The sequence below is a fragment of the Oxyura jamaicensis genome, chromosome 2 (genome assembly GCF_011077185.1).
Source record: "Oxyura jamaicensis isolate SHBP4307 breed ruddy duck chromosome 2, BPBGC_Ojam_1.0, whole genome shotgun sequence".
Lineage (NCBI taxonomy): Eukaryota > Metazoa > Chordata > Aves > Anseriformes > Anatidae > Oxyura > Oxyura jamaicensis.
Window position 1 is genome coordinate 64,112,237 of NC_048894.1, and position 19,168 is coordinate 64,131,404.

At 38.4% G+C, this 19,168-nt stretch overlaps 1 protein-coding gene across 4 annotated transcripts in view; it reads right to left on the minus strand.

Moving 5' to 3' along the window:
* Positions 1-19,168, minus strand: part of PHACTR1 (phosphatase and actin regulator 1) — a 305,056-nt gene that overhangs the window by 183,464 nt on the left and 102,424 nt on the right. The window lies entirely within an intron of this gene.

Below are 19,168 nucleotides of genomic sequence, written 5' to 3' on the forward strand. Positions count from 1 at the left end.
CGGGGAGTGGCTGAGGAGAGATAATATTTTCTGTATGCCCTCTGGGTAGAATTGTCTAACACAATTTCACAAGCATCTAAAAGTGACCCAATACAGCTTTCCTATATGTAAGACTACCTTACAGATTTTAGATCTGATAGCTTAATTCCTTTCCATGGCTAGAAGCAATTGCTATAAATTTTACTGAAATGTTGTGAATCCTGACACTAAATCAGAAGGATTGTGAGACAGCAAACCTTAAATCTGTCAATGGCTGGAAAATCTCCACCTAGCTCTGAGGGCACTGAGAAAAACATTTTTAGCTCTATTACAAATGAGTTGGGTGACTTTGTGCAAGTCACTTCTACTTTCCCTCAGTAAGTACTTCCCTTCATCTCCTTGTCCATTTAGACTGTAAACTCTTCACGGCAAAGACTGTACTCACACCAGGGCTGAAGAGGCTATGGTTTGCCAATTACTACCTTTTATCATAATACTATTACTGCTATTAATAAGGACTGAAGACTGGTAACCAAATACTATTCTGAAGTACTTTAGGCATGATGATGCTATTCAACAGGTAAAGAAAACCGCTGTTTCTTGTTTTGTCTCACAGACCGTGCAGGCTCTGCAAAACTAATTTGTTGTTGTGAATTCAGTTATAAATATGATAAAAAACCTTCTAAAAATCATAAGCACATAGTTCAGAATTTCATGGCAGTCTATTTTTAGGAAAGACTTTTCTCAAAATCTATTACATAACCCTTTTGTGGAAAAGGCCAGATTGTGATTTTTAAGATTAACTCAATGCTTACTCAAATGTATGCATTTTGCCCATGAAGTTTCAGAAGTGAATGACAAAAATGACCTCAGATGTCCAGTAAGTTTTCCCGAGTCTGTGAATAGTGCAATATTAGTACCAAGAGGTATGACATGCTCAGATCACTTCCACAATTATATCTATGACTCCAAAGCTGCTCTAAGAGATGCTACACAGGACAGCTGAAGCACAGGTACATACCTAGCAAAGGAAGCCAGCAGGTCTGCAGGAGGTCTAGGCTACTTGTTCACACAGCTGCAGTCTAATCTTGGACACAGAATGTGCTCCTTGTCCTCTTAGCCTCTTGTGGGAAGGGCTGTAGCCCTCAAGCACATTCCCTGTGTCCAAGTAACAATCTGATTGTACCTCAACAGCCTTACAGCATCAGCACACCTCAAACCTGTTCAATGCAGAAAACAATATGGCCCACACTGACTTGGGCAGCAAGTGTGTTGCTTCCACATGGTAGGTCAACAAACCTGTAATCCATTTACTTTCCTTTGCAGCTAATCAAAACACAGAAAAAGCCTTTTTTTTTTTTTTTTTTTTTTTTTTTTCCCCTTCCTTTCCCTTTAAATTGATCAAGCTTATTTAGTACAACTGTAGTCTGGAAGAGGTTAAGACATCATTATTTTGCTTTGATAATTGCTGAAAGAAGGTATAGAAGCATAAACCAAACATTTCAGTTGTCCAGGAAAGAACCTGTGTCAGGAAAGACCTGAGAAAGAACAATTGGCCCACAGCAGCTCTGATTCAAATATTCGTTCAGCAAAATGAAATTAACTGATATGGGTATATTCCCTTTTATTTTGCCCACTATCTATTATGCACACCTTTTCTGGCTTCTTATCACTGGGATAACTGGCATGAACTCTGGGTATTTTGCAGATGAACCATATTCCAATTAAAATTTTAGCTCAGAGATGTCTAATGGCTCTTCCTTCTTGTAAATTAAGTTCAAAATTTGACTTATAATCATTTAGTTTTATGTGTGGTGATGTCAGAAGAAGAGATTTGCTCCACACTGAATCAAGAGTTCCAAAGTCTCATAATCCAGTAACAATAAAAAGACCCGAAAAAGCCTTCCTAGAAGTGAATGAATGCACAGTGCTTCATTAAGTATGATGGTTTAAAACTAATTAAACCACCCATCACATTTCCCAGGGCCTGTATCCTGTAAAGAATTCAATTGGACTTCGGTAAGTAAAAGAACTCGCTTATATCTGTACCTACTTTGCTTTTTATAAAATTCATGCTCTGCTAAATGCACCCACACTTGCATATTAGTTTTAAAAGGATACGGTGATGATGTTTTTTTAATAACAGAAAGTGAATTATTTCTACCATTTATCTCTTGAATTATTTCCATAGTGAATTTCTTTCCTTCTTTCAAAAGCAGTTTAGTGCTCGTAAAATATATGTTCCCAGTGGATATACTAACCATCTGCCTGCACGTAAGCATGTCCTAGAACAAATACATGAATCTGCATTCTTGAATTTCATAAGTGATCAAATATTACAGAAGCAATGAGAAATTTCAAGTAGTTGGATTGCATCTGTGAGTTTCTTGTAGGTAAACTGTACTGGAATGCAACATGAGTAGAAATGTATACAACATACTGTAACTGTACTGCAATCACCAGAACTTAAAATCATAGAATGACAGAATATCCCAAGTTGAAAGTGACCCACAAGGATCCTTGAGTCCAACTTCTGGCTGCACACAAGATCACACAAAAATCAAACTATGCTTGAGAGAGCTGTCCAAATGATTCCTGAACTCTGTCAGGCTTGCTGCTGTCACCACTTCCCTGGGAAGAGTGTTCCAGTGCCTGATCACCCTTTTCCTCATATACAATCCATAAAAATAGGCTTGGTGCATCTGTGCATTTTCCACCAAAGATGCTAATAAGTAATGTGATTCTATTTCTGTCATTAACATAACTTTGTTTCTTCCTACCACATAAAAACATATGATTTGTGAAGAGACTTGCAGCCTTTTTTATTTCTCTGATCTTGAATCTCTGATCAGATGCATAAACCTGGGTACAAACCATCTCTTCCTATATACCTTGTACCTATATACCTATTGTATACCTATATACAATAAACATGAAATGATTTTTCATCTGTACAAAACAGGTGTTTTCTAGTGTCCTGTTGTCATTCATTAGAAGTGGTACTTATGATTATTTTATACATCTGAATGACTTAGAGACCCAGCACAGGGACCTCATTTCTAGAAGAGACTTAGATTTTTAGTCATCAGACTTCACACTAGCAGCAGTACAGCAGTGCTTATTGCAACGTCTGTGGCACTGAAACTATATTTGTGCATTTGTGTATGATTGGACTCACTTGTGCAGTCTATTCACATGCTTCATGACCAATATGCACAGACAATCTTGTTTGTACATATATCTAAAAATATCTGCTCAAAGCTATAAACTAGCTAGCAACTTCTCATCTAAATACACTTAGAATCCCAAGCCATTGCTGTTCTTTGGCTTTCTGTGAATCTCAGTGATACTTATTATTTACCTTCAACAAGTACAGAAATTCTGCATCATTATCACATGCTTCTTTTTCACTGAATTGCCGTTAAGTTCTTAGCAATATTCACACAGAGGATGATGTTATTGAAAGAAATGTTGCCCCCTAACAGATATTAAAAAATTACAAGCTATGCATTTCAAGTAACAGCTTTTGCTTTGAAAAATCCACTAAGTTCACAGAGTGCTTAAGATATCACTTATGGAAGACTGCTAGTAAGAAACGCTATCTTGTGAATAACATCTCCAAAGATCTTAAGGTATATGCTCAAAGACAAGGGAGAAACTACCGTCACAAACATTTTAGGCAGGAGCTATAGGAGATGTAACCATCTCTTATAGGAATCCAAATTTCTGCTTACACAGCAAGTTACATGTATGAAGAGAGATGACTGTACAGAGACTTGTGCAGTTCCAGATTCTCAGTGTAGCAAACTTGCAGTGCTTTTGTGACTCTCCCATGGGATGACAGCTTTCTGGAAGTCCCAGATCATGGAAGTAGGCAATCACTTCAGAACCACATTTTTTGGAGAAAAAATAAAGTGGAGAAAAACTCAACCTTAAGACTGTGAAGATAACCCTGAAAATGTGGGCCCTCACATCTCAAACTACAGAATGAAAACAGAAAACACTACACATTTAATTTAAAAATACCCCAGGAACTTTTAATGTGCCTTTCGGAATGTCCCATGACTTTAAGCTCTTCATTTTGGCACTGCTATTGCAATCTTTTGAGTGCTCTGATAACTGCAAGCCTGAGACTCACAATGGAAGTAATGTAGCAGAAAAGAGGAAAGGGAAAACCAGGACAGCAAAGAAAGGAGATGAACACCTTAACATTTTTTAATCTTAACTAGAAGATGGAGAGAATTCTACCTTGCAGAATTTCCCAAAGTTATTTTAGTGAATGTTTAATAATTTTATTTTCACATATAATATCAACTTATTTAAAATTACTTTGGAAAGATGTCATAGCTGAAAGGAATATAACGCTTTGAATTTGCATCTTTCTTCCCTGCCTCTCCCCAGTTCCAACCACCCACTTAACTGCCTTTTTTTTTTTTTTTTTTTTTTTTTTAAATTGTGATCAGATTTTTCTTATTGGTCAATATTTATTTTGTGGTAGCATTAATGAGCTTCAAACCTTCCACGATTGTTTAATTTTCCAGCATGCTGCATTTAATGGAAAACACACGGAAACAAATTGCAACGAGGAACTTGCATTGCCTCTTGCCACCAGATGTCAGTGCAACATAAATGATATTGAGCACCAGCACACAGAAGCTACAAAGACTACAAACTACACAGAACTGGGTAATAACCCCTCAAGGCTTCAAATGTCACCATCAACACTAAAAACAACCATGGCTCACACTGCAAGCAAGCCCCCCTTTGCTTCTTGGGGAGATGGTGCTGTGTTTGCCAATGTTTTGCTGTTTTCTTTGGCTAAGATTAGCCTACTTCGTTCCTTTGAATTTTCAGTTCAGCTCCCAATGTTGGTATAAGATGGTATTAATTCAAGGAAATCTGTTTATACTTCCCTTCCCTGAGCAAGGGGGCGACCATCCAGCATGCTCCATTGGTGGGAGGCACTCCGAATACTGCACAACCAGAGCTGGCAGACACTGAAAGATGATCTGTTTAGTTCCCAAATGCTGAGTTTATTCCCCCTGCTGGGCCCAGAGGATCCCAGGAGGCCTCTTTCCTGGCCACTACTGGGAGGACCGACACTCTAACACAAAGGTCTGTATGCTTCTAACGCAAACACCCTTGAGAGAAAAGGTATAAAACTATCAGAACACTCAAACAATTTTTCCAGGGAGACCCCAGCAGAGCTGTTTCCTGTGCTTCATGGCACTGCAAAGGGCACTGCCCCTCTGGCCCTGCCTTCACCACAGGGGACAGGATGAAACCAGGCCTTTCTGCAGCCAGGCTTAGCAACAGCTGGCCTGCAGTAGCATTTACATACTTTCTTACACCTAAAGTGGCATTTCTGATGTATAGAAGAATATCTGATTTCCTCTGTACCAAACTGTTCAGCAGTTTCTCCAAAGGAAGTGTTTGCTTCCACTGAGAAGCTCTTTTCTATGTACACCGAGTATCAAGACATTTTTTTATTTAATAAGCCCCTCAGTTTTTAAGCAATAAAATGTATTGTTAATAACTTTAGTAATGCTATTAATAAGGCTTGTATTCACAAGGATTAATACAGTACAGAGAATATATTATTGGGAGAGATTAGTACGCTAACATACTAGACTAAACCAAAATCATTCTGGCTGTACACACAGCTGAATAACCTTGGAAATCTGACTATCCATTATTGACTAAATATCTGAGTATCCCAAGGGAAGCTACTGTTGAACTCATGAAGTGTTTTCACAATAGACAGAGTACTTTATAGTCTGATATTTCTAGATTGCTTTCATGTTCAATTACTTATAATTATACAGACAAGACTGAAATTGATAATCCATGCATATAATTACAGATCCTGCAACTCAGCATAAGCAAATAAAGGAAACCACCCTTATTATGACAAAACAGTTCCTAGTACTCAGGCACTGCAAATTAATTGCAGTAAATGGTAGATACTATTACATAATTAGTAACAAAACTGTTATTTCATTATAATTAAACCTTATTGTGGGCACTGGAGCTCACTTTCAGAGCCATCTTTTTGCATGTTATGGTGAAGAAGCCCTAGAAATTTCAGAAGCTGAGCATATAAAGTTAAATGCTTTTCTTCCTTACACATTGTTAAAAATATTGTGACAAAAGGTTGTGCAAAAAGGTGTTCATAAAGCAACTACTTGTGGCATCTGCACCGACATAATTGCTTTCAGAAATCCATTTGAGATGCTCCTGTTATTCTGTCCAGAGGAGGGACAAGTTTGCACTAACGAAGATCCAAAGAACTAACCATATACCACGTTGTCTTCCTCAAAAATGCAGCTGCCTCTTCTAATGGAGACATTACCTCAATATGTGATAAAATGAGAATACTGAAGGGGACTTAAAATCATGACAAGTGAAGGAATTGAATGGATACTGAAAAGGCGCACACATGATAAAATCACAGAACACTTGTGAGGAAATAAATCCAAGTTCAATACAACCCATCATAGATGTCTTCACACTGATTGTTTTTTTAAGAGAATTTATTTTCACTGATATAAACACTTCCTGGGCTATGACTTACAGTTTTATGGGAAAGAAAACACTCATAATAGAAAGGTTTAACAATTGTGACTTGATACATAAGACCTAATAAGATGTGGTACGAGCAATTTACTGAGTCCTGACAACATGATTATCTTTTCACATAGCATCCTTTCACATTTAAGTTTTAATTTGCACATTTTTAAGTCCCATTGGCTTTAAGGGTACATGATCAGAACCCATGGATGAGAAATTGTCTTGATTAAATCTTATTTTCTGGATCATTAAAGCATCCAGAAACTAACTGATCCTTTCTTTTGCTATACTATCAAGCTTTCAGATAAGAAAAAAATTGTTTTTAAGCTTAAGTGTTCAGTCCCAAATCATTTATTATGTGTGAAACATGGGATTAGAAATTAGAGAGCGACTGATTAAGAATAAATATGTAGGCAACACTCATTGCTTATTATGTGCTGTGCTTGGAAAATAGAATGTTACATTTGCGATGTACTGTGCTTGTGCTGCGCTGGGAAAATACAAAATGTACGTGCAAATACAGCATGAGAGAATGCACAGATGAGGAGTAAGGAGGAGGACTAAAAGCTGCCAGCACAGATTTATGACAGGGAGTAAGGAGGAGGACTAAAAGAAGGTCACACTTGCAAGGTGCCTAGATAACAGGGGGCCCTCGGACCCTGGGAACCAAGACAAACCAACCTTATGGATTGGACTGAGACCAAGGGCTCAGAGAGCATGTGCAAGAAGATAAGGTGAAAAGTTCAACTCTGATGAAGACATCTTACTTCATCCCGACGACCACCTGGATGACCACCAGAGAATACTGCGCAAGTGCAAAGGACTGATAAGCTAATTAGCATATGAAGCGAGATTTAGTAATGAATATGTATAGGCATTAATTGAACACTCATTGTTCTGCTGTATAAATATGAGATAGTTTGTCACTTCGGGTATGCACGTTAGGCGGAAGGATCCCCCGTGCATCCAGCGCATTGTCAATAAAGGATACTTAGTCACTAAGAAATTTTGACTTCGTTCTTTAAATCATGGGGATAGACATACTTTTCTTTTATCCAAGCAGAACAGTAGCAGAAATTAGATTCCCATTAACCCTAATTCATCTGCTAATGGAAAATAACATATATATCTCTGTAGCTTTCATGGCTGCTATGTAGGTATTTCTTTAAAACAAAGGCTCTCACTTCACAAGGTAGATTTCATTTTTAACTTTTTTTTTTTTTCTTCTGCATTCTTGAAAAGCAATTTCCTTATTCATACATATGTCATGAAATACCCAAGGACAGGGCTAGATGTTCCCAGGTGAGAGAAAGTGTGTTTCTGCCTTGAGAAACATTTGAAGGGGCTTGCTGGCTTTCAATGAAGTGCAGAACTGTGCTGAAGGAAAACCAGTAGTGACCTAAGGAGAGACTCACCAAAACAGAAGATGCTAAAAAGGTATCTGCCTCTCCCAGCTCATTAGCTCTGCCCAGTATGAGACATGCTCAGTATAGCACTACAGAAAGCAGCTATACAGACTGTCAAGTGTGCATGCACACAGACCTAAGTTCAAGGTAACAAGATTTTTGCAAGGGAGATTCCACCAACTGGTGGTATGATCAGGCACCAAACGAGCTTTGTGTTCAATAGGTCATTGCTTTAAACCTACTCAAAATTGGTTAGGCTGTAAATCCAAGAAAAATCTCATTTTCTAATGGCTGAGTATATCTCAGAGTCTGGTTATATTCAAAAGATGATTCCTGGCAGTTAAAGTATGATAATCGAGCAGCTGAACTAATACAATGGCTTTCCGCTGCCAAAAGGCATCCGTCTCTCCTCTTTCTCCTTCCCCCTGGAGGCAGCTTACTCATGCTGCTTCCCTTGTGTGGCTCATTAATCTGGAAAAATTAGTGCTACAACAACAAAAATGAATAGTTTGTTAATAGCCAAGTCAGCACAAAGGAAGAGGGCAGGACCTCATGGCTGAGAGCAGGCTATAAGGAGGAGTGGGAATGCTGATTTAGTGGGAAAGAATCATTAAGTAATCTCAGCTGTACCATGAAATGTCCCTCTGCTGTATGATGGTCTGCCCAGCTTTATCTGCAAAAAAAAGAACAGCTTTGCTGCAAGACATTATATCACACTGAGACAAGCATCTGGCTAAGAAAGCAATCAATACACCCCTCATAAAAGAAGAAAAAGCAACAACACACATTGACAATAGATACAGTTGCACCATAATAGAAACTGAAGATGAGAAGGCCTGAAAAACTGGGGCTTAAGAACTGTCCAAGACAATGAACAATCCCTCTCACATGCAATGTCTTATTTGACCACAAGATGGAGGTGAAGTTTAAAAATTAAACAAATCTGAATTCCAGCATGAAATAGTACCAGTACACAATCATTGCTAATACCATCTAATTGACAACTGAGGGTTATTATCAGCATGGGGATTTCTTAGCTCCTTGCTCTCTGCTCAGAAGCCCGGGGTGCAATCAGTACAAAGTAAGTATTGTACTGACATCTCACAGTTGAATTTCATTTGGGGTGAAATAAAGGACCACAGTGCTGTATAAGGAGCAGCCTTTGATTCTTGCCTTGGATTCTGGAATGATACAGCACAACAAGCAGTGACCTGTTATTTTTCTCTCCCTTCCCCAACCAGCTCAGGGCAATGATTATTCTTGAAATAATTAATTGGTTGTTACACAAGAAAAGTGAAGATCTCCTCATTACTGACTGTTTTAAATCTGTGTAATAGAAACGTCAAACTAGTTCAGGAATAAATAGTCAAGTAGTTACCCTGCACAGAATTTGAGTTGAACACAATGAATATTGTTACTGTGCTCAACCCTGCAGAGCTGTGAATACAGATGCACCTTTAACAAACAGAAAGGATCTGCAAGGGGAATAGGTTTCCCCTTTTCTGTATCCTTTTTGTGTAAGATGGAAGTTTAATATTGGAGCTGCAGAGCAGGAGCAGCCCACAGTGCTGTGAGTAGCTCTTTTATAAATGTTGAAAGATTTTTTTCTTAGCAAGGTTCCCTTATGTGTAGGTGGGTGGTGGTCATGCACATGTTGAAGAGACAGGGAAACTGAGGTACAGAAAGACTAAGGCTAAGGTCTTCTAATGCACAGGGGTGATTTCCCAACAATATACCATCTGTGTCTAAAACCACACAACCTGCTTCCCTAGTGTCACATCGTGCACCTGCACGTTATCCTGACTCCATGGTGGGATAAGACATACCTTGATTCCTTGCATTTCCATGAGAAGGAAATCCAGGCATACAGGCTCTGATAATATCCAGCCATGTCCAGCATGGAAAAAAACAAGAATCCAGCACATGCCATGTGTGACAGGATCCTACTACACTATTTGGCACTAGCAATGATGAGGAAGAATTAAGAAGTGATGATTTCAAGGCTTTTTCTAGGCATCGACCTACTCTTGCATACTTGGTGAATACAAGTACTAAAGTGATATCCTGAATCTGAAAATTCTCTATTTTTCACTATAGTATCCCCTTTATATTCAGCACAGAGGTCAGGCTGAATCACAGGCTACATATGCAGTGATGTCTGGCATCCTTCTAGGTATACCATTGGTGTGTTAATATGTTGATCTTCCTGTTAACCATCATCTAGATGTACAAGAACTAGGATGCGTTGAGTGGAAGTGTGGACTCTAATGGAGAATGGTCTGAAACCATGGGAATGTGTCCTGCAGGCTAGCAAATTTCATGTGGTAAAGGAAAGTCCTTTCCAGTACAGAGATGCAGGAAACAAAGTAGATCCTTCCTCTCCCAATACATAAAGTGTCTTTCTGGTACATATTTATAGTCACTTTGCAAGTCCAAGATTATTCTGGTTCTCCATGTATAAATAGAGAAGGCTGGACACAAAGCAGAGAAAGGATCTGTATGATACCTGATGCTCATACTTTAAATTTTTTTGTACAAGCTAACTTGGTCACATTTATTAAAACTCAGACGCTGCACAAACTGCAATATGCTTTGGAAACGGGGCAGATAATTGTTTTCCTCATTGCAGTGAAACTGAGTGGCAATCAGATAAAGTTCCTTTTGGGCACACGATTTTTCCTCTGGGGACAGCCAACTTGTAATTCTCGTATTTTTCTAAGCCAGTGATATTGATGCCAGCAGAAAGCTGGTAAATCATTTCCTCACATAATTTCATTCTAACTTTATCTGGAAATAAACATAAATTGCAAATAGCTGGAAAGTCATAAAGGAGGACAATTCTTTCTCATATTAAACACTTAATATGCATTTTCCCCCCAGTAAAAATGGGCTGAGATGATTACTGGCACAAGAAACAGAGTGTATCTAAAATGCTCTGGAACAATTTAAGTTTTTGGGTGCAGAGTGGGGGGTGTTGTTTTACAGTACCACTGATCAAGTAGGAAAGCCCTGAATAGTTGTAGAAAACAAAAAGGGTTCCCAAAATTTGGAACCAGATACCAAACTCTCATGTGGCCGTAAAACATCCACCACTACTACACCTCAGAGAGCAAAGGGTGCTCTTATTTTTCTGATAAGAGATGACCACAGCTCCCCTGCTTATTTCCAGCATAGATGAGGTTGGGCTAGGGATCAGTTCTGAAGTCTGATCGGCCCGCCGCTGCCTCTATCCTCAGCACTCTCTGCTGCCTTACCTCCATCCAAAGCCAGGGGTACTGACTCTTCTGAAGCCCTTTGGCAAGCACAACATTTCTGCTGGCCACATGCAGAGTGATGCTCAGAGTGCTTGCAAGCTCACTTGTCTTATGGCCTTCCTTGGAATAGAAGTACACCACAGCACTGACAAAAGATGAACTTCTTGCTAAAGGAGTCTGTTGGCTGCTATGTGAAACCACTGAAAACACTAATGACCGCTCCCTTTTTCAGTAGAATGACTTTAAATGCTCATGCAGCTACATCATCCTGTTACAATCGTGTTTACTACTACAACATAGGCTCTCCTTTGCTATTTAAAGCAAAATATGTGTTTTTGCATATAGGTGTGGGTAATACTACAGACCAAGACCTCAATCATGCTTTACAATAACCACCTTATTTGACATGCCTGTATCAGCCATCACTGACAGTGAAGGGAAAAAAAGGAAGTCTTTCCCCTTCACCCAATCCAATGCCTAATTAATGCATTTTAGTCTCTTGAAAACGTAATTACACCTTGATAGAATACTGAGTTTGAAGGTGTCTCAGGTAACAAAGTGCCAAACTGAAGTACTCCCTGTTGAGAAACCACCTGAAAATCTGAGTTTAGTCTGAATCACCTCCAGTGCACATAAGGAAAGACCACAGGCTGCTTCCTTTTTTTTATTTTTTTATTTATTTATTTTTTATTTTAAAAACCAAAAATACAATAAAAAAGTGACCTTACCAAGATTCTGTTCAAAACTTGGACTTAAACTTTGAGTTGGGTCTTCTATAATTCATTTTCCCATTTATTATGCAGGAATTAGAATGCTGATTTCATCATTATTGCTGTTAGAAATGTAATGTACAATTCTTCATCTGAGCCCTTCTAAAGATGTTTGATGCACTGCATTTAAGAGCCAGGTGGGAAGGCAGACAAAGCGAGGGTGGGGGGGGGGAGGAGGAGAGGAAGGAAGCAGAAGAGAAATTTAACCTTTTTTAACCAAAAGCATGAGTCTGAAAAACATGACTATGAAAACCACACTGGATTGGATCTACAAGTTTTATGGCAAAAACTTGATCTACAAGTGTTATGAAAGTGATCAGAAGTCTGTTTGCATTGAAGCTTATCCCTATACTTCTCTGTGAAGGATGAGGCCAGTCCACATTCTTATAACAGGCAGTGGAGACTTTGTTATGGATGAAAAGGATATGGAATTGAGCCATTACTAAACTGAAAGACTAGGAAAAAAAAAAAAAAAGCACATCAGCAATAGCCATTACCTATGCAAGTCATGTATAAATCCAATTTACAAAATTATGTTAGCAACACGACTTTTGTGGATTTAGTTATCAAAATATAATGGCAGGATGTCACACAATGTAGATACAGTGGCCCAGACTTGACACAAAAATACAGAAGTACAGAACTTTCTCAATTTAAAAAGTATCCTAAATTAACATGGGATCTAATTTAAGGGGCATTTAGCTGTGAATGCCTTCAAATTTCCAGAATGTTTCAAATCTGTTTTCTCACTTTGATTTCTTAGAAAAACAGTGTTAGTTCCACAGTACAGATCATTGTAAGAGAGAAGAACGCATTATGGAAAAGTACGTAAAACAAAGTAAAAGTATACAGGACATTTTGATCAAATCAAAATATGCAAATAAAAGTTCTTTGTTGTGCAAATTAATGTTCCTTTTTATTGCAATACTCCCAGAAAAAACAACAACAACTCAGGAATAGAATGAAGAGTGTGACTTGATGTGAACTCTCAGTGACTGCATGAGTACTAATGAAATGCATGTAAAACATGCCTTGATTATTTAGAGTCAACTCTTTTCATTTATTCCAATATGTAACGATATATACTGTGCTTATTAGATAAATATGTCACAGCTCATTATATTTAAACTTAATGCCCTGAGCCTATTTGTTGATAGACTGCCTATGCCTGAAGCTGCAATTTCAGTCTGGGTATAAGACCTTATGTTAGGAAGGGCTGATATTTTTTGAGGATATCTGAAGCTGGAAATGTAATTTCTATAGGGAAGATTTGACCCTGAATTGATCAGTTTTGACAGTCTTTTAACGGTCTTTTTTTTTTTTTTCTTTATTATTTTGCAGTTAAAAAAACAATGCTGGGAATTGCTGTGCACTGCATTCAAAATAAATAAAATTAAAGCTGTTCTCAAAGCCAATATTAAATATTAACAAGTTAATGTATATTTAAGCACCAATAATAGACTAGCTTGATCACCTGGACATCTTGGTTCATTTCACTTGTTTAAGACACATTCTGATAGATGGAGTTACTATTTATTCTCTTCTTCCATGAATTAGGTCATATCCTGCAAAAGCAGCAGAATTGTGGTGGTATAAAACTGCATGAGAAGGAAAACCTGGTTATGTATGGGTTTTTGCTTTCATGCAGTTAAAGAATATACAGTCACTACCGTCCACACATTTTGTTAAATTATGATATTGTGTAACTAACTTTATGTATGATGCTGAAACAAGTGTTCCTGCCTTGCATTTTTTCCCAAAACACTTGTGTTTGCCCCCTCCTTAATGGTCTAATTTGGTCTAATTAATTTGGTCTAATCATGCTTGCTGGTGACAGTTTGCATGTCAAGGTTAAAAAAATAATAATTTGTTAATAACAGTATCTAGTAATTCACACTGTAGGTGTTTCTGAAAAAGGCATCACAACAGTTATGAAAAGGTTCACTCATTCTCCAACATTGCAGGCTACAGTATTAACACACACACACACACACACAAAAAAAAAAAAAAAAAAAAAAAAAAAAAAAAAAAAAAAAAAAAGGCCTGATCCTTGCACTGTCATTTCAGAATAACCAAGACAGTAGAGGGGTGCAACAAACACTGTGAAGGCTGCAGAGCTTGGCAGTTATGGATGATGTCATCATTCAACAGGATTGAAATTAGTGGAAAACCAGCACTGGGAAAATTTGAGTAATCACTGTGTTTCCATGTCTCTTGTTAAAAGCAGAAAGGACTCATTTATTTAATCGCTGTAAGATGTCACACAGACTAAGATAATAGATTTATTGAATTAATAGTTCCACATGCAAAAAGTGTGATTTATTAGCAAGATTTTATATATTGTGGGTTCTTTCATCATGAAAAGACACACAGACCAACAATGAAGAAGACATCTAGGTAAAATGAAAATAGCACAGAATGATGGCATAGGCAAATACGTTCATTAGCAATTGAGGGATTTGGAAGAGATTTTCAGATAAGAAAAAAAAAACGTAGGGAGATTCTCATATAAAACCTTTAAAATCCAACACACACCCTAAAAGGCCTTGCTAGTTAGGGATGAAAGGATTAATCTGTTACCCTTCTCTGGATGTGATGGACAGCATGGATGAGCACCATCAGAGCTTTAACAAGTACAGGCAGCAGCAGTGAGCCTTACGTAAATGGTTTCTCTGACACTGTTGCATGAGTGAGATGGTGGGACCACCAAAATAGGCTTTGAGGTGGTGATGGAGACCTGTGAACCTGCAGGCAGGGGAATGGTGCGAATGGAAGGGTTAAAATGAAGATAAACCAAATGTGTATTTCTACCCTAATAAATGTACTTAATGTGTATAATTACCCTAAGAAAACCTCTCCCCCAGCCTTGGAAGGTTGTGATGAGGGAAAAGAGGATCAAAGCATAAAATGGGAGAAATTAGAGGGAAAATAAGGAGGAAAGAAAAAGCTGTGAAGAGGAAAATGAAGGATTATTTTACTCCAGAGAGAATAAACAGCTCAAACTACACCACACAGGGAGTAGACACACCACTTAACATAACTATCAAGGCACACATTGGAGATCTTCCCTAGTTATTTTACTGGGGACAAAAACCTTGTATTATTTTTTAGCTCCTAAGAGGCAAAACAATATGTCAGTGCCTAGAGACACTGTGCTAAGCACATATTATAACACTGCCTGTGCATGCAAGTGTTATCAATACAAATTAAAAATTGAGAAGCAACACAGATACAGAAAACAATTATGGATAACTTGCCCACAATCCATTATGAAATTTCACATCTACAAGAAACCCTGTTCCCACAGTGCACACAGACACAACTGCAAATGCCTAACAATCAGCAAGAATTTTGGGGGCCACAAGGAAAAGGTAAGTTGAAAAGAAATCTGAGGGAGGAGAATGCTAATAGTTTTGCAGAGCTTTATGAAAAACTCTCCTATGCATAATGGAGAGCAGAGCAGAAAGTGTGAAGGCGTTTGGTAGGAAATGGGACACACAGTCTGGCTGCCAGATTCCAGCTATAGAAAGAACAGTTGCAAAAACAGCCGGGCAGGGAGGGTAGAAACTAAGAGTGCTTTCCCTTGCTCTGCCTGGGTGTCTCTGACTGGTCCTGGCTCCCTCCCCTCCTGTCTCCTTCTCGATCTCTATGTTCGCGAGAAGGAGCTCCTCATGTTGCCCACCTTCCCTCACCTCTCTAAGTAAAGATTGCTAAACCTAAGTAACCCTACTTAACACAAAATATATCAGACATCCTCACTAATGCCATCACATTGTTCACTATGCCAGCCCATTCCTCCTTTCTGTATCCATCTTCCCTATTTACACTGGATGTTCTTCAGGTTATTGTTTTGCAAGTGCTGACCACACAGAAAGCCCCCTTTTCATGGCTCTTGGGCACATGCTATAAGCATGGCTAGTAACACATGGAAAAAAAATTGTCCTGAGGGATGTCAATGACTTCAAGGTACACTAAAAGCAGTTCATAAGTGGGACAAATCACTTGTTGGAAATCTGAGCTAGGAGAGAAGCTTTGTTTCTTTGTAAGAGCAAGTAGTGGATGGTCAAGACAGCGTTTTAGAAGGTGAAGGTGCAGAAGTAAAGATACAACAACACAGGACAGATTTTCAGTTCTGTGTAAATGAAAAGCCCCGTGGGAGTGGTTCTGGAGATGAATAGTGTAAGTGTAAAGGCAAGACATATGGAAAAGGCCTTCAAGAGGAGAGAAGTTAAGGGTATGAATACAAGTGCTGGGAAATGCTTGAGTCATGCACACATGCATGCTGTAAAAGTGACAGAAGATGCCATATTCTCTGACAAGATCACTTAGAGATGAGGCATGAAAAAAAAAAAAGGAATCCTGTAGCATCCTCACTAGAAGTTAGTAGTAGGTGAGGGGTGAGTACAGATCCTCCCTTAATTATCCCTCCTGCGTGTACAAAAAAACAACTAATACCCTGACTCCCCCCCCCAAAAAAAAAAAAAAAAAAAAAAAAAAACACCAGAAAACCCCATCTTCCAAATTCCTATTGCTTTGCAGCTGGTTTATGAAACCTTTCCAAAAGGTGTAGACACCACACAAAATAGCTTTTTTTGGCCTACGTTAACACATGTATGGGAAAAGATCAGGTCAACTCAGAGAGGGCTGAGAAGCATTTCGCACTTTGATGCAATGGAAGGACTGTTGGATCATGTTCTTCATGATGTAGACGTAGACATTTATAATTAAACACCTTTTGTGCTTCTCTTGTAAAAAAAATGTTCCCTGTGATTAATTTTTTAAATGGAAGAATTTTTGTATTTTCCTCTTCTCATTCAAGACGATGCAATCTCTCTGTATATGAAATTATACAAAAATAAAGAATAAACGAGCAACTTGAGCAGAGATGGTCACATTCTAGTAATTTAAAACTTCTGGAATAAAACTGGTCATGTGTGAAGAGTATTTGTTGAGGTTAGTACATGACAGGATGTCCTGGTCCATAAGAATGTGTGGCACAAGCCAATGGCAACACCTGGTGCAAGCCAACTTAATCCTTTAAGATACCTTTTTAAAGAAGTGTTGTTTTTTTGCTTTGTTTTGTTCTTGGGTGGTGGTGACATTGCAGTAGTTCTATATAATTATCTCAATTTGGTCAGAGTTGGATCTACCTCTACTAAACTCATTGTATAAAGTTTAATGAATTAATAGTCTTTAAACAAAACAAAACAAAAAAAACACAAAGCAACTGGGGAAAAACATTTGATTCAATTAACCAGAAAAAAACACATAGTGGTTACTCTGTCTTCTGAGCCATGATAATTATATTATGGAGAGACAGCAGGAAAACCAAGACTTCTGCAATAGGCTCTGCGTTTGGCTTTAAGTCAGACACTGTGCATCAACTTCTTCTGTAAACTGGTGTTCCTAAAAATCAGTAATGTTTACAGAGAAAAAAATATCTAACAGCTTGGAGTGTAAGCCCAAAAGGCTTATGACAGCATTCAGAATGTCCCAGCAACACCCTGAAGCAGGATGACCCTGCTGGCATGGCAGGGAGGAAAACAAAACTCTGAATCCCCAGAATGGGTCGTAAAAATAGCAGCCTTCACACCTTTGAAATACAACCCATTTTCAATCAGTTCCAAGTCCCATGAACAATCATCCTGAAATGCTGTGGTGGTTTTACCGTGCTAGGCAGTTGAACACCACAACCGCTCTCTCACTCCCCCTCCTCAGATGAGGAGGGGAAGAAGTAAAGGAAAGAACAACTCATGGGTTGAGATAAGGATGATTTAATTAAAGAGGGGAAAATATATATATATATAATTAAGGAAATATTATTATTAATTAAACAATTCAACTAAAGGGAAAAAAAGGGAAAGGGGAAAAGGGAGGGGGAAAGGGAATAACTAAACAAAACAAGTAAAGGCTATGTGGAAGTTCAGAGGAAATAAATTACTCTCTACTTCCCACAAATGAGCGATGCTTGACCAAGTCCTTGAAGCAGGGCCTCAACGCACGCAGCCGGTGTTCGGGAGGAGGACAGACGTTTTCGCAACGAGAGCCCACCCCTCCCCTCTTCTTCCTTTTTCCACCTTTTATTGCTGAGTGTGACATCATATAGTATGGAATATCCCTTTGGTTGGTTTAGGTCAGCTGCCCTGCTGATGTTTCTTTCTCACTTTTTTGCCCACCCCCTAGGAGGGTCAGAGAGAGTCCTGATGCTGTGCCAGCACTTCTCAGCAGCAGACACAACACTGGTGTGATACCACTGCTGTTCTAGCTACAAGTGCAGAGCACAGCACTGTATGGGCTGCTGCAGGGAAAGTTAACATCCCAGCCAGACCCAGTACAAATGCAAGCTTCCTAACATGCCAAAAAGATCCAATCATAACATCGTTCAGTTTTGTGACCAAATTTTTCACAGACACAAAAACCTTGATAACCCTGTTAGACATAAAACTTAGACAACAGTTAAACAGATGTTATTTTAAACAGCAGTTTGTAAGATGCTCTCATCTTACAAGATGATCATGCTCTGAACTACAGGAACATGAACAGTGCAGTTATGGGCTTTAATATCAATTTTAACTATGCTATTTTATCTCTCTCCTTTGCCTGTAATGCAGAACTCCCTATTTATTCTCCACTAGTATTTCAGTTATGGATTGCAGATCATCCTTGTTTATAAATATAAATATACACTTAGCTAAATCACTCAAGTACCTGCTGTACAAATGTCATTCTCTCCTACCCCCCCCTTCTCTTTCTAAGGGTCAAAAAAATCCAAACAACCACTACAACATGCAATTTTATCATATTTTGGTAGTAGTTTTAATAGGATTGTTAGAACTCTGGACAAACATGAAGAATAAACCTTCCTTTTAGCTTCAGAACATTCCCCATTTGAACGCCTCAGAAAACAGCCACTGAAGTCTGTACTGCTCTTTCCTAGAGAGACGTTTGATTTCCAGAGTCAGGAAGCCATTAGCTTTTTCTGTATGTCATGTATACTCAAAAATGGTTAATGATTTTGGTAAAGATATTTTTCTTCGTTAATACAGGGCAGATTTCCTCGGCCTTCAATACATTTGGATGACACTCTACAGAAGGGATAACATACTATTATTAGAAAACATTTACTTTGCTTGCCAAGGCTCAGAGCAGACCCATCGCATTTACTATTTTTATTTAATCAGGTATCCTT